A 16,899-nucleotide genomic window follows, 5' to 3' on the forward strand; every position below is an offset into this window, starting at 1 on the left:
CCGAGCCCTGCGGGACCCCACTGCCCACACTCTTCCAGGTCGAAACCGACCCATCCACCACAACTCTCTGGGTGCGACCCTCCAGCCAATTCTCCACCCACCGGACTGTGCAGTCATCCAAGTCACAGCCCCTTAACTTGTTCACCAGTATGGGGTGGGATACCATGTCAAAGGCCTTCCTGAAGTCCAAGTATACGACATCCACCCCTCCTCCTGCGTCGAGGCGTTTTGTGACCTGGTCATAAAAAGAGACTAGATTGGTCAGGCACGATCTACCTGCCACAAACCCGTGCTGGTTTCCCCTCAGCATAATTTGTCCTGCCGGGCTCTCACAAATGTGAGCCTTGATGATTTTCTCAAAGATTTTGCCAAGGATGGAGGTGAGACTGACTGGCCTATAGTTACCCGGGTCCTCCTTCCTCCCCTTCTTGAAAATGGGAACCACATTGGCCCTTTTCCAGTCCTCCGGGACTTGACCCGTGCGCCACGAGCGTTCAAATATTCCCGCCAGTGGCTCTGCAATGATGTCGGCCAGTGCCTTCAGTACCCTCGGATGGAGCTCATCCGGGCCTGCTGACTTAAAGGCATCCAGTTCCTCCAAGTGACCCTGCACCACCTCAGGGTCCACGCATGGAAGTCTGGTGCCTTGCTGCTGCCTCCCTACACTCCCAGTGAGAGACTTGTCATGCCTCTCACTTAGGAACACTGAGGCGAAGAACTCGTTGAGGAGTTCAGCCTTGTCCCCTCTGTCCGTCACCAATTGTTTCTGCCCATTTAGCAGGGGTCCTATTCCTCCCTGGGCCTTCCTTTTACTCCCTATATATCTAAAAAACAATTTCTTATTGTCTTTTACTTGGGTTGCCATCCTCAGCTCCATGGTAGCTTTGGCCTGTCTAACTGCCTCCCTACAAGCACGAGCAGAAGAGGTGTATTCCTCTTTGGTGATCTCTCCCTGTTTCCACTTTTTATGTGCTCCCCTTTTGGCCCTTAGTCTGCCCAGTATTTCTTTGGTCAGCCAGGGAAGCCTCCTGGCCCCTTTCCCTCTTTTACCTCGCACAGGGATCGTCTCGCTTTGTGCGAGAAGGATAGCTTCCTTAAGGCACAGCCACCCTTCTTGGGCTCCCATCATTTCAAAACTACTACTCTGCAGTGCATCCTTCACTAATCGCCTGAGTTTGCTGAAATCAGCTTTCCTAAAGTCCAGCACGTTCACCCTACTGGTTACCTTACCCACTCGACGCCTTATGTTGAATTGTACTTTTAGGTGATCACTGTCCCCCAGATGGCTACCGATCTGTAGGTCCCCTACTATGTCATCCCCCGTTGCCAATACCAGATCCAGTAAGGCATTCCCCCTAGTGGGACCATGTACCTCCTGCGTCAGGTGGAGGTCCTGTACACAGGTTAGAAACCTGCGTGAGCGGTGGGACTTTGCTGTCTGTGTCTCCCAGCAGATGTCCGGGTAGTTTAGGTCCCCCATGACCACCGCCTCTTTAGCTTTTATGGTCTCTGAGAGTTGCCTCAGGAGCCCCAAATCTATTTCTTCCCCTTGATGTGGGGGTCTGTAGCAGACCCCTACCACCAAATCCTTTTCTCCTTGCCCCCCATGTAGCCTAACCCACAGTCCTTCTACTTCCTCATCCTTTGATTCTGTCTTGATGAGGGTTGATGTATATTGCTCCTTAACATAGAGCGCAACCCCTCCCCCCCTTTTCCCCACTCTGTCCTTTCTGTACAATCTATAGCCCTCAATATGTACCGCCCAGTCGTGGGATGGATCCCACCAGGTTTCCGTCAGCCCCACTAAGTCGTAGTCGTTTAGTGCAACCAGGAGCGCTAGTTCATCCTGCTTGTTCCCCATGGTCCTAGCATTAGTATATAGGCACTTGAGCCCTGTGACTGGTGCTTTTGCTACCCCCTCGCTCCAAGTCCTAAAGGGCTTTTTGTCTCTAACCTTCCCGTTCCTTACCTGTGCCGTATTGCTGTCCACCCCCTGTCTTTCACGTTCCCAAAGCTCTCTTTCTTCAGGCTGGGCTGTCCTTGTGGGTGCCACCTGGTTTGGTGGTCCACAGCCTCCCCCACCCTCATCTTCCCCTCCCCCCGACGAGCCTAGTTTAAAGCCCACCGGAGGAGATCCGCCAACCTGGAAGAAAACACACGCTTACCTTTGGGGGACAGGTGAAGCCCATCCCAGCTGAGCATGTCCCTCGTTGTAATGTGTGGGTCATTGTCCAGGAAGCCGAAGCCTGCCTCGAGACACCACTGCCGAAGCCGCCAGTTGGTCTCTCGGATGCAGTTCTCATGCCGTCTTCCACGTCCGTTCACTGGTAGGATGGAAGAGAATACCACCTGTGCACCAAATTCCCTCAGCACGCTGCCGAGAGCCTGGTAGTCCGCCATCAGGTGATCGGGGGTTCTCCTGGCCGCATCATTAGTACCCACATGGACAAGGACCATGGGGTAGTAATCGGTGGGCTTGATCCTGGCCTGGATTACCTCCGTCACATCCTGAATCTTAGCTCCAGGCAGGCAGACGCCGGCGCGCTCTTACAGAGCGCGCCTGTTTGCGCGCTCTGTTCGCGCTGCGCGGCTCGGGAGCGCGGCTCCCTACCGGCTCAGCTATATGGGACCCGGAGGGCTTCCCCTCCGGATCCGGCTCAGCTGTGCCGAGGCCCTCCGCCCCACTTACCTTCGGGGGATCAGCTGCTGCTGCCCCCGCTGCCGATTCCTCTGCTGCTGCTGCTGCTGCCGCCGCTGCCTCGGGTCAAAAGTTAGTTATGGGGCACACGTGCGTGAGGGACACACGTGTGCCTAACTCCTCTCCTTCCCGCTGCTGCTTCCCGAGTAAGGGAACTACGTCACCCTGCGGCTTTGAACCTGTGGTTTGAATTACCCGCCCCCGCTCTAACGGCCAATCAGGCGCCTCGGTCTACCCGGAAGTGCCTGCCGGCAGTTCCGCCCCCTACGCTCCCCTGCTGGGGGGATCCGCTGCCGGGGAAGCCTGCTCCCTAAGGGTTAGCCCTTGAGGGGGCTTGCTGGCCTGGGGGGGCAGTCCCCTCCCTAGCCCTCCCTGTTTGCGCGCTCTGTTCGCGCTGCGCGGCTCGGGAGCGCGGCTCCCTACTGGCTCAGCTATATGGGACCCGGAGTGCTTCCCCTCCGGATCCGGCTCAGCTGTGCCGAGGCCCTCCGCCCCACTTACCTTCGGGGGATCAGCTGCTGCTGCCCCCGCTGCCGATTCCTCTGCTGCTGCTGCTGCCGCCGCCGCCGCTGCCTCGGGTCAAAAGTTAGTTATGGGGCACACGTGCGTGCGGGACACACGTGTGCCTAACTCCTCTCCTTCCCGCTGCTGCTTCCCGAGAAGCCTTGATCGCCCCCCACATGCGCCTTCCCTTCTACAACAGACTTACCAGCTGGACGCAGCTCTCCAGGCTGCCAGACTATGTATGGGAAATCCAATTGGTATTGGCCAATATGCATCCTTGAAAATTGGCTGCTGGTATCGGCCCCCAAGATCTCTATCAGTGCACCCCTAATTGTTACTTCTTAAATAACTAGCCAAAGTACCTGGCTTTGCACATGTTGGAGTAATCAAATTTTAATGTTTTTATAAATAAAATATTTTCATTCTATCTTATTTCCCTCTGCTAATAAGCTGTGTGTATTTTAGTTTTGTACCCTATTTTACTTGTGTGATGCAGCTTGACATGCCATGGAGCTTTGTCTATGTGAATGACAACATTGTACTCTGGAGTCATCTTCTCCATGGCACACTTGAAACTGAACATTATTCTTTTCCTTGTTGAGCATGTCTTGCAACTACAACACCATCTGCAGGTTGTTTTGAATGACATTGTTGCAACGCTGTTCAGCCTGCTTTGTATTGTCACGCATGAAGTAGATCTGCAGGAATTTGGGTTCTTTGCTTGGGAATGGCATCAGACTGCCAATCCAATGATAAACCTGGCCCTGCACTTTAAATGTGGGTATGTAGCCAGATTCTCTGATGTCTTTTGTGGTGCCAAAAGATATCATTTGGAAGCATGAGTTGTATCTTCTAATGTTTGGTTTGGAAATTACATGCATCTGGAGTGTTACCTGTCAATAGAGTATGAAGGAGCTCAGGAGGATCATTCATTTGAGGCAGTTGAACCTTGCCACTGTTGCAGCGTATCCCTGGAGCTTCTTTCTATCTCATAGCAAGGCAGTGGCTGCAAGAAGTTGCCACTGAACCAATTGCAGCTAATGGATCAGAACCATAATCCGAGGCTGGACTGTAGAAAAATGCAGAGTTTTCTTTTTCCCTCCAGGGTCAGTTCCTGGCTGCAGCCATTGCCGCTCTGTTTGCAACTTGCTGTGTAGGAGCCTCAGCTGCTCTGGCTGCAGCTTTTGCAAGTCGATTTTTTTGGCAAGCTTTGCTGCTTGTTTATCTTGCCTTCCAGAGAGCGCCTCCCACAACCCCCTAATCAGTCCCTGAAAAGGCCTAGTATGGTTTTCCACCTGGACCTTCCTTAAGCCCTCACTCCACCTGTGGGTGCTCTCAGGTTCTGTTAACCACTCCCAACCACAGCCCTTAGGGCAGGGGTTAGGCAATAGTTTTTGGCCCGAGTGCCAAAAAACCCATAATATCTACCTTGGAAGGTGCTAGAGTGCCGACATGCCAGAGTCCGGAGCAACTTTTTGTAGCCTCCTAGGTGCAACCCGCTCACGGAGCCCGGTCTGCTTGCAGCCTCCCAGCTGCCTACTGAGAGCAGCCTGGGCTCTGGCTGGCAGCAGCTGCTTAGAGCCTGGGCTGGTGGTGGTGCGCCAAGCAAAATGGCCTTGCATGCCATGTTCAGCACATGTGCTGGGGTTGCTGACCCCTGCCTTGGGGGAATGCTCCTAAATGCAAAGCCCTTGTGCAGCTGTACCAGTTGACCTTGGCCAAGAGCTTTGAGCTTTGCTAAAGAATGTTTTGCACATGCAGACTTATTCTGCTTCCTGGGGCTGACCTGTCACAGTATAGATCAAAAAAAATCAGCGAAAATTTTTTTTCAAGCAAAAAAAATTAAAAAAAAAAAAGCACCCAGGTGCACGTCCCATGCATGCAAAGTTTCAGGTCTCTAGGTATCATGGTTTTGGAGCTATGGTGCTGACACACACACAGACACACGTACCCCTTTATTCATATAGAAGCTTTTTTTGTGTGGTATTATTTTTGGTTTAGCTATTAGAATCCACTTTTTCCTGTCTGATTCATGTGTTTTATAGCGCACTGGGTTTTAAACCTGGAGCCCGGATTAAGGACAGCTGACCCAAATTTAGTATCATTCTAGCTTAGTAAATGACTCTTCTCTTAACGCATCTCCAGTAGGAAATATGGAAGAGGTTTGTGCTTCAGAGAGAGAAAAGCTGGCTTCATCAAAAAATTATGCAGTATTATATAGTTGTGTGATCATTTGGTTCAACTGTATAGCCAATGTGAGCTCACTTTTCCGAGAGCTGTAAATGAATTTCTATTGCTGTTATTGCTGGCTTTTGGGGGGATGTTGATCTTAAAGGTTCAATCAAGAAAGACTACTAGTGGTTTTTTTCATTCTTGTAGTGAAAATAGCACCGTTAGAAATAGGTGTTTGTAAGTAGTTATGTTCCTTCCTTATCTACAGTGATGGATTCAACTTAGAAGTGCATATCTCTGTATTCCCTAGTAGAAAGAAGTCAGATGTGATAGTATATTTTCCTTGAGATTGCAGGCTGGCTGTATTTTCTTGTGATCTTATGCACATAGACCAGTAAATTTAGTTGGCCTAATAGAAGTGTGACCTCACTTGAACAGTCTGATCCAAAACTAGTGCTGTTAAGGCGGACACTCCATTGGTGTTTAATGGGAATATTTCCACTGAAAATCCTAAAATGTATTAATGTCTTGAATCCTAGTATTCTGTAGCGTTTGAATTATTAACAGTTTGTATAATGAAGTTTACTTTGGTAGCCTTCTAGAAACTGTGTATCAAATGGCAATCTGGGAACAGGAACAGGGCTTTCGTAAAGTGGGGAAAAAACCTGTAGATGGGTAAGCTTCTTTTAGTGGTACATTAGAATTGCTTTTGAAGTTGAAGGGAGCGAGTCAGAAACCATCTGGAGGTTATGACTATGATCCCAGTTGAGTGTTTTTTTTTCTAATGTTCAGGAAGTAGTTTTGGTAAAAACAGATAATGAAATCTTAGGATAAGATAAGGTAACATTCAAAAGATGCTGCTCTTCGTACATGGATTGCCAAAGGAAACAGTTTTAAAAAGTGGAATGTTAGGATTGTGGTGTAAGGTCCTAGGGTATGAAAATGAGCCAGAAACTAGCAAAGGAGCCAAGCCACAGGACTGTTTCCAGCATGTTGAAAAAATAAGTCTGAAATGAAATAAAGAATGATTATCCACAATTAGGAATCCAGCAAGAATAGACAATTGGGTCATTACTGTAAACATAATGACTTCTCATTCTTAAAGGCATTTGTTTTTTACAAAATGAACCAAACCCAAATGCCCGTATAATTAAAAGAAATTTTAAAAAGCTTTTTGCATTAAAATTCATGTCTGCTTCCTTGTGCTCAAAGAATAACTGAACTCTTTTATATGGAACAGAAACATTGCAAGTTGAATATACATAATACTGTGGAAAACTATTAGGACCATAAACTGATTGTTACCAAAAATATTGAACAATTTACTGTAGTAATGTATGATTCATGCATGTCATACTTCTGAATACTGAAGTGTTCCAAAGGGACCCAGTTTATGTGGATTATGAAAGTTTATCCCATGAGAACTTGTGCATATACATTACTTTAGAACTGAGAAGTTTAGTCTTTTTGAACAAAGGTTATTCTCAACACCCTTTTTTTCCAGTTACTTATGTTATTCCTAGCTTTATACAATTAAAAAAATAAACATTGTACATGAATGTTCAGGCACGCTGGCTGAATAATCATAATCTGACGTTGAGGGAATATGGAACACTAGTCCCCATGCCTAGCAGCTGCCTTTTCTTTTACCCATTACCCTGGGGTTTGTGTAGTGTTGCCCTGTGGGGTCAGGCCAACTTTCTCAGGATCTCAGTATCGTGCTGTTAGATGGGAGGGTGTGACACAATTGCACATATACAAACACACAAATCAATTGAGTGTGTGCGCACATATACACGCACACTACCAGCTCAGGCGCACACGCATGCACACTACCAGCCTAGGCACATGTACATATCCAGACCAGCCTAGGGACATGCATACTCATCACTAATTCAAGCACGTACACACTACACGCACCAAAAATTGGACAACAATCAGTTGTCAATACCCACACAGTACATGCACACCGATCACTAATTTGTATATTGTGCACACGATGACATATGTATATTCACCAGTTCACACACAAACCACCCACCTACACATACACACAGGTGAGTTCTTAACTTGGAAGGTACATGTTAGGGGTTCTTGGGATACATGGGGGAAGGCTAAGGTGAGAGAGAAAGTGTAAGGAGCAAAAGTTGCTGGAACCAGGATTAGAATTGGTAGATTAGAGAGTAACTGAGTTGAGGAACTGAAGCTTGGGGTTACTTTAAGGTCAAGTGGCCCCAGGGTTACTTGAGGTCACCGGTTCAAGGGGAAAAGGCCTGGTGGCAAGGAAGAGAAAGGCAGAAGGCTGGGCGATTTAAGGCTGGAACCTGAGGGTGAAAGCTGGGAGCTTGTGGGGCAGATCAGTGGTGTCAAGGAGGAAACAGTCAAGAAATGGACAAAAACCCAACTCGGGGTCACATTGGTAGCAGGAGAAAGAGACTCAGTGGAAGGGTTGGAGTCCAGGTAGGGAAATGAAACCGAGTCCAAGTCCTTGGTTGAGGAGAGGGTGGGGGTGATAGCTACCTCTCCAGGCTGGAAAGGGGTCTTTGTCCGGCAGGTGTTGTCCAGAGGGGGCTTACTGACAGGGCCTCTAAGTGGATAGGTGGTGTGGCATGGTGCTGGTCCAGATGAAGAGGGCATCCGAAGGAGTCAGTCTTCACTACGCCTCTTATGGGGCAGACTACCTCTGATCTCCTATGGGGAAGGCCTGTCCAGGCAATGTCAGTCCTGTTCCAGAGGGTTTCAGGTGTTCTTACTGAGCATGTGCAGCTTGGCACAATGGTGGTTTGCCTCATCTTTTGTGTCTTGAATGTTGAAGGTGGTTCCAAGGGCTGGGTCCTTGGTCCAGGTATTGGTTTTGGTGGTTCGGTCATTCAGAGGGAGCTATTTTTAGACCTCCTGCCATTGTGTCAAGCACCTGCATTCATCCTCATTCATTCAGGAGCCAAGTTACATAGGAGGGGTAGGTGTGAGTCATAGGTTACAACATAGTTACACAACAGGGCATGGGGACAAGATGGAGACTTGAGATGACATATGCTAATTTACATATATAGGCCTAAATCATTCAGTATCAATAAAACAGTAATATAGAACAGTAAAAATCAATATAAGCATAACAATTATAAACTATAAAGGAGAAAAAACAAAACAAATACAAGTTGCTACCTAAATAAAATGCTGAAGCTTATCCTATGTCTTAGCTCACTTCTACTTATCTATAGGGAATAGAGAGGGAGAAAAAAAGTCAGAAATGGTTGGGGAAGGGGAGGGAATGAAAGGAAAAAAAAAAAAAAGAAAAACTGGGTTTTGCTACAGTAGGGGCCTTCCGAATTCACGGTGGAAGTGGGGTGCTCCTTTTAGTGTTTCAGGTTCACCCATGTGCCCCCCGTTGCTAATTGGCAGGGAAGCGAAAACCACAGTATTGCTTATGGTGCTATTTTTACCTCCCTGCTGCTGATAGGCCAGCGGGGCTCCTCGGCTTCACTGCTTGCTGCTGACCAGTCGGGAGACAAAAATGGCGACCATGTTTAAAACCATGGTTTTTGCTTCCCTGTCAATCAGGAGTGAGCCACAAGCAGGGCCCCTTGACCAGTCAGTGTTCAGGGGACACATAGGGGATCCTGCAAAATTAAAGCAGCTACAGCATATTCCACTTCTGCCTAGAATCTGGGCCCTGCTTATGTGAAAGATCCCTTTTTCCCTCTAGCAGTATCCAGGCCTAGTACCTTTTCTGAGAGAGAGTACCAGTATCCTCCACTACTTGGAGAGAGTTAGAGGTTCACTGACCTGTGTCCTGGTGAATGGCGGGGCAGAGGGAGCTCTGACTTCCCCTCCCCCTCCCCCCAATAAAAAGCCCCAACTCAAAAGCCAAAATACATGGGTATTTAGAACTTGGGTAAGCTCTTTGAAAAAATTATGTAAGCTCTTTGAAAAAATTATCCTGGCACACATCCAGGAGGGCCTTGCGGGGGAATGCATGCTCAGGGGCAACCAACATGGGTTCATCAGTGGCAGGTCTTGTCAGACCAACCTGGTGGCCTTTTACGATCAGGTCACCAAATCATTAGACGCAGGGGTTGCTGTGGATGTAGTCTTTCTGGACTTCCGGAAGGCTTTCGACACTGTCTCTCACCCTGTCCTCATCAAAAAGCTGGGAGACTGTGGTGTCGATGCCCACACGGTCAAATGGGTCACCAACTGGTTGGAGGGCCGCACCCAGGGGGTGGTAGTGGATGGGTTCTTCTCGACCTGGAAGGACGTGGGCAGTGGGGTTCCGCAGGGCTCGGTCCTCGGGCCCGCACTGTTCAACATCTTCATCAGTGACTTGGATGAGGGGGTAGAAAGCACCCTGTTCAAGTTTGCTGATGACACTAAGATGTGGGGGGATGTGGGTGCACTAGAAGGGTGCAATAGGCTACAAGCTGACCTTGACAGGTTGCAACGGTGGGCGGATGAGAATAGGATGGGGTTTAACACTGATAAGTGCAAGGTGTTGCACATGGGGAGGAAGAACCGGCACCACACTTACAGGTTGGGGAACTCCCCTCTTGCCAGCACGGAGACGGAAAAGGATCTTGGAGTCGTCATTGACTCCACGATGAACATGGGCCGGCAGTGTGGGGAGGCAGTCAAGAAGGCCAACAGTACCCTGTCATGCATCCACAGATGCATCTCGAGCAGGTCCAGGGAGGTGATCCTCCCCCTCTATGCGGCACTGGTCAGGCCGCAGCTGGAGTACTGCGTCCAGTTCTGGGCGCCACACTTCAAGAGGGACGTGGACAATATGGAAATAGTTCAGAGGAGGGCCACTCGTATGATCAGGGGTCAGCAGGGCAGGCCTTATGAGGATAGGCTACGGGACCTGAACCTGTTTAGCCTCCACAAGAGAAGGTTAAGGGGGGACCTTGTGGCCTGCTACAAACTGGTCAGGGGGGATCAGCAGGTATTGGGGGAGTCCCTGTTCCCCCGTGCGCTGCCAGGAGTGACCAGGAATAACGGTCACAAACTGGCGGAGGGTAAGTTTAGATTAGATATTAGGAGGCGCTACTTCACAGTCAGGGCGGCTAGGGCCTGGAACCGGCTTCCAGGGGAAGTGGTGCAGGCTCCTAGCCTGGGGATTTTTAAAAGGAAGTTAGATGAGCACCTTGCCGGGGTCATCTGACCCCGGTGCTCTTTCCTGCTAAGGCAGGGGGTCGGACTAGATGATCTACCTAGGTCCCTTCCGACTCTAGCTACTATGAAACTATGAAACTTACTTTATTATAATGATTGAGGCACTGATAGGCTTCTAAATTGCTTTTACATAGTAAACATATAAAATAAAACATTGTATAGTGGTGTTGCTTTTTAATTATGGAAAAACGCAGTCTGGGGGTTGTTGTTTTTTTTTAAACTGGAGAATGTGATTTTTTTCCCCAAACAGAAAACCAGGCTCCCTGCTTATAAATGAATAAAACTGGTTTTCATGTAGCCCCATCTTACGGAACAATGGAGAGCTCACCATTCCTCATCCTTTTACAAAGAACTTCAGGCATTCCCAGCACCTTTGAGTTCTTTACCTTCTACAGAATGAGAATGAAAAGAAAGCATACAAAAATATGGCTATCTGTTCAGTTGATAATATCATGTGGTTGGCTTGTGGCTATTAAACTTTTGAAAACGAATGTAATAGAGTGTTCTTAAAACAGAATGTGCTACAAAAACATTTAATTTGACCACTTAGCATACAATTGCTGCTGTTACTATTTTGAAGTTCTTTAAATCTGTAAATCAATAGGTAATATAAATCTTTACTACCAGGAGCTACTACTGTGCTTCAGTATTGACAAGTGCAAGGTGCTGCACTTGGGTAGTAGTAACCAGCAGCACACTTATAAGATGAGATCTTGGAGTCATTATTGACTCTAAGATGAACATGGGCTGACAATGCGAGGTCACGGTTGGCAGGGCTAACTGGACCTTGTCATGCATCCACAGATGCATCTCAAGCAGGGCCAAGGAGGTGATCCTCACCCTCTATGCAGCACTGGTCAGGCCACAGCTGGAGTACTGTGTCCAGTTCTGTGTGCCCCACTTCAGGAGGGATGTGGACAACATGGAGAGGGTCCAGAGGAGGGCCACCCGCATGATCTGGGGACAACAGGGCAGACCCTACAGTGAGAGACTGCAGGACCTGAACCTGTTCAGCCTTCACAAGAGAAGGCTGAGGGGGGACCTGGTGACCATCTATAAACTCACTAGGGGGGACCAGAAGGGTTTGGGAGAGACCTTGTTTCCCCTAGCGCCCCCAGGATAGTGAAGAATAACAGGAGGAGAGGAGAGTAGGTGTAGATCAGACCTCTGTAAGAGCTACTTCACAGTCAGGGCGGCTAGGATTTGGAACCAACTTCCAAGGGAAGTGGTGCTGGCTCCTACCCTGGGGGTCTTTAAGAGGAGGCTTGATGCCTACCTAGCTGGGATCATTTGAGCACAGTCTTTTTTCCTGCCCAGGCAGGGGGTTGGACTTGAAGATCTACAAGGTCCCTTCCGACCCTACTTTTGTGATTCTGTGATACAGTAGCAGATGTCCATTGTGACTGAAATCTGTCAAAAAAAAATATTTGTATCTTGGAAGTCTTTACTTGCCTTTGAGGTTATGTCAGAATATCTGGCTGTAGATATTGAGAAGGCCTGTTTCTTGATAGAAGCTTCACTGTCTCTTTTTATATCAAACTCAAAATGATTGTCATCTTTTCATGGGGAGCTGCTAATTGAAAGGGTATTGGAAACAGCAACAGGGAAAGACTAGAGCAGGAGTTGTTACATACCCACATACTAGATAAGGTGTAGTAGACAAGGCTCAATGATGTACTGTATTTTTCCTATGTTTTGTAGGATGTCTGCTTAGGTGCTGCACTTAAGCTGTAGCTGTTCTGGCCATAGTCATGTTTCTGCTACTGTCTCATACTTTTTTCAGAAATACAGCCAGTCCTTGGACTTACGACACAATTGGTTCCTGAAAACCGCGTCTTAAGTCAAAACGTTGCAACTCAGAACCAATTTTCCCATAGGAAACAATGTTATAAATGAGGGATTTATAACATTAAATGGGGGAAGTCCCGATACCCTGTTTTCGTGAGAAATAACCCAGAATTTTGTACTCAGTCAATTGTAGGTGAGTAATATAGCTATGTTAATGTATTTATATTGTAAATGGCAATCATACTGATTTGGAAGGGCTTATTTGGGGTGACTTTGCTGGGCTTCTTGAAGGGTTCTTGGCTGGCTTCTTCTCAGGAGTCTTGGCTGCAGGTTTTTCTAGGGTTTTGTGTGCTGTCTTAAAGGAAGTGACCAAGGAAGCTTGGACAGATGTTCTTCAGGGAGATGGGTGACACAGCAACTTGTTCACTGGCATGGCATTACAGCCAATCAAGTGTTGTAAAGTTGAAACTGGTGTCAAAGTTGAAACAGTGTCAATTTAGAGACACTGTAAGTGCGAAACATTGTAACTCGAAACATAAGTTGAGGACTGCCTGTAGTTAAATCAGTTTTACTTCCTTGGTCTCCATGACTAGATTTGCTGACTGTGTTCTGAGTTGCCCACCGCCTGCTTTTAAACTTGCTGTTGGAGATGGGCATATTTGCCAGTTGGAACCATCCAGGTTCAGATGTCTGCAGTTTCTTGTGAAGTGAAGTCATTCTCTGTATACAAGGCACTGGAATTTGTAATGCATCTAAGGAAAACAAGCCTGTAAATAAAGACTTCTGAGACTTGCATTTCCACTGCATGTAAAAGCTAACAAGTGAGGATTATTTTTCAAAAACAACTCCCCCTTCCCCCCCCCCGGCAAAAAAACGAAAAACCCACAGGTTGGAGGTTGGATCTTATAGTCCTTGATCTTGGGGTGTGGTGCAGTGTGTGTGTGTGTGTGTGTGTGTGTGTGTGTAAAGGGTATGTTTTGTAGATTCCTTCCCCTGTACCCTCTGCTTTCCATTCTCCCCTTACACATTGATTGACAACATCTGAACCCCAGTCAGTATGGAGAAGCATCATATTGCTTTTATGAATGTGCAGTTTGTTTAATGTTTCACTATGTAACTCATTGAAGGCACTTCCTTGAAGACTTTGTCAGGCCCAGTTATCTGAATTATGTTGCATCTTTTTCTGTACATATTTCTGTACATAGTAAAATTTTGAGTAATTCTGGTTGTGTTTAAAAATAACTGTCTTGGTTTAGATGGATCAAAGGCAGCAACTATGCCACTGATTTTAGGCTCAATAATCTTATGAAATAGTAGGCATCAATTCTGCCAACAGTAATTTGGGTAACAGTTTGCATGAGCAGTTCAGTAGCTTTTGATTAGGCTGCTTCTGTGCATAAAACTCAGCCTCTGTACAGATGGCAGAAAGGAGGGCAAGGAAGGCAAATGTTAGCATGTTACTTGAGGTTTGTGATGGGCTGATGTGTTTGAGGATTTATGACAAGCATATTTTAAAAAGTTAAATCCCAGATAATTTCTTCCTAAGGGGTATGATCTGTGTTGTAACTAAGATAGCAATTTTTTTAGCTTTTAGTTAGATTCCAACTGTGACCTTGGACAAGTCATTTAATCTTTCAGTTCTTTTTTATAAAGCAAAGTATAACAATGTTATAACGGTTATTATCTCCTTGTAGAAATATATGGTGTATAGCACTGATGGTTATTACAAAATGTCATCTGAAAGAGGGGAAGCTGTAGGGGCCAAGAAAAGACCTGTCTAGATACGCCCTGCTTATATACTTCTTGCCTTAGCATCCACTCTTCCTCTGTGGGATACAGGATGCTAGATGGATCTAATCGGATTCATTATACTAATTTAGGATGACCAGCAGAATTTACAGCTTTATCATTGGTTAGAAATCTGGTAGTCTGACTGTACATATCCATCTACAACCCTGTACCCCACAGAGACAGAGAATGGATGCTAAAGCAAAAAGTGCATATGCAGGGATTACTCAGACTGGCATTATGTAATTTTAAATGGCATTATGCAATGTAAAATGATAGGAAAGAACAGTGTGGTAAAGCCTAAAGTGACCATAGTGGTTGACATGTTACATACCATCCAGATGTGGATGTGGTATGGTATAAAGGCCTTGTTCTCCAAAACTCTTGCCAACTAGTTTTCTAACTAATAGTAAAGCCACAAGTTCTACTGGCCATTCTAAATGAGCATAATACTGTAAGTAATATTTTTGCTGTAAAAATTTCTTAACTCCTCAGTGAGCCCAAGTCTGGGACTAAGGAGGTGTCTAATTGCCCCAGAGGACAGTTTCACAATACTGTCAAATGGAAAGTCCAGTTAACTTTTTTTCCTTTGTAATATAGGAAAGCACTGAGTTTCTTAACCTCAAACAAAAGTATTAGCCTCTCTTCATGCCTTGTACCCCAGGAGTGTGAACTGAATGAAGACAGAGCACTTATTTCTAGAATTCTTGCAGTATGGAAGAACTTGCTGCTGATGATGATATTTTAGGCATGTGAAAAGAATTGCAATTCTTGTACTTTTAGCAGACATTTATAGAGGAAAGGTCAGAAACATTATTTGAATGGCCAGTGGTAGTTCAAATAACTGTCTCTCTTCTGTAGAGAAAGGGGATGTAGAAGTCCTCTGAAGAATTAAAGGAGGAAAGAAGAAAAGAAAAAGAATGTCTTGTCCAGGCTGCAGTATATGCAAGTGCTCCAAGACGGGTTAGGCCAAGATTCCGAAGAATGGATACTTGTAAGTTAAGTTATGTTAAATTCCCTGTTTATGTTCTGCAACAGTTCCAAAAAAGTTACAAACAATATCTTGGTAATGATTTGGCATGAATTCTGTTTCTGTTGTGTGTGATATAGATATATTTTTTTTTTGCCTTGTAGTTACCATATTTACCTAAGATGACTCTTGAATTTAAGATAGACCCTCAATAATTAGATTCTAGACCTGGAAAATTATAAATTTGTTATAATTTGTTCCATGTCAAGAATCTAATTATTGGAAAGTCATCTGAAATTTGTCTCCCATCTTCTTCCACACCTGCTGCTGCAGTGGGGAAAGCAGGGGCAGGCAGTGTGGGGAGCAGGTAGCCTGACCTCTGCCCCTTGCACCTTCTTCCTCTATGTATGTGGCCTGCTGCCTGCCCTTTCAGCCCTCCTTCCAGTTATGTCCCTAGGTGATCCAGGCTCAGGGAGAGCCCAAGAGCTTCTCCAACCCTGTACTGCAAGGAGTAGCTGTTCAGGGAACCCGGCTCAGCTGGGAACAGAGCTGGCAGTACACGGATTCCTTCTTCCTTGCCTGATTCCTCTCCTCTTCCTTCCCCCACCTGTCCCCCTCCCTCCCCCCACCGGCTGAGTAGGCTGGAAAGAGCAGTCCAGGCTGCCACAGGTGCTCCATGAAGTGCAGGGGAGGAGCAGCTCTAGGGCTTTTCATATGCTTGTCAGCTGGGAGGCTAACTGCTCCAGCTGGGAGGCTAACTGCTCCAGCTGAGAGCTGTGAGGAGCAGCTGTGCAGGGAGCCTGGATCAACTAGAGAGTTTACCACTGGCAAGTTTCTCCTTTCAGCTCCTTGCCCAGCTCCTTTTCCCCCCATCTCTGTTGCTGACAGGGATAAAGCTTGTCTTGGAATATAGTATAATGCGGCCTGGGGGGTGGCTGCGGCCCGCCAGGCCATTCTATCCAGCCTGCGGAGCCCCTAAAAAAAGATTTAGAAAATAAATATTAATCTGCCCTGGGCTGCCTGTCATGTGGCTCTCAATGGCTTCCTGAAACTTGGTAAGCGGCCCTCTGCCCAAAATAATTGGCTGCCCCTGGTATAATGGTACAAGTGAAATACTCTTTTTGTCTTCAAGCTCTTTAAGGGTGTATCACTTTCTGTTTTGGGTCCTTGTCTTAGCAGCATCTTTGGCTCTTTTGTATCTTTACTTGCTCATATCTCCAGATTTTGAGTCATTGACATTTTGTTGCTACCTACATGTTACGTGGCCAGTGTCCTAGTTTGGGCAGGACACTCCAGGATTCCACAGCCCAGTCCTGGCCAGCTGGTCAGAAGTCCTGGGCTGGAGGTGGAGCAGCCTGGTGTGCCAAGCAGGCAGCCGAGTAGGCACCATTGCTGTTGTGCAGGAGCAGAGATGTGCCATGTACAAGCATGGTGGCACCTGCTTCAGTCCACCCACTTAGCTCCTGCACAGGAGTAGTGGTGCCTGCATGCCTGGTGTACCATGCTGCTCTGCCTCCCTGCCAGACCCTGGCCCAGGACTCTCTTGACCACTTGGCCAGGACTGGGTGACAGAATCCTGTAGTGTCCTGCCCAAACTGAGGTGTATGGTCACCCTACCTATACACCGACAATGGGCAAATCTACCTCTCTATCTAGTGTCTAATTTGTTGTCATCCTAGAATGCTCGGCTACCAATTTGTCAGATACTGAATTGTTCTCCCAAAGATTTGCATTCCACATAACAGGGTGCCCTGCGTTAGCTTGCTGCCCAGCAGAGGACTGGAGGGAGTGTAAGCAGGCTTGTTTA

General features: G+C 46.9%; 1 protein-coding gene across 1 annotated transcript in view; it reads left to right on the forward strand.

The window, feature by feature from the left end:
* The window catches only part of CSGALNACT2 (chondroitin sulfate N-acetylgalactosaminyltransferase 2), a 71,051-nt gene that overhangs the window by 25,143 nt on the left and 29,009 nt on the right, over window positions 1-16,899 (forward strand). Inside the window, exon 2 of the mRNA XM_090057073.1 lies at window positions 14,984-15,116. The gene's annotated coding sequence lies outside the window, so the exon portion shown is untranslated. The remainder of the gene's footprint in view (window positions 1-14,983; window positions 15,117-16,899) is intronic.

This window comes from Crocodylus siamensis, chromosome 7 (assembly GCF_052110815.1).
Source record: "Crocodylus siamensis isolate JL-2025a chromosome 7, ASM5211081v1, whole genome shotgun sequence".
In the NCBI taxonomy this organism is placed as follows: Eukaryota; Metazoa; Chordata; order Crocodylia; family Crocodylidae; genus Crocodylus; species Crocodylus siamensis.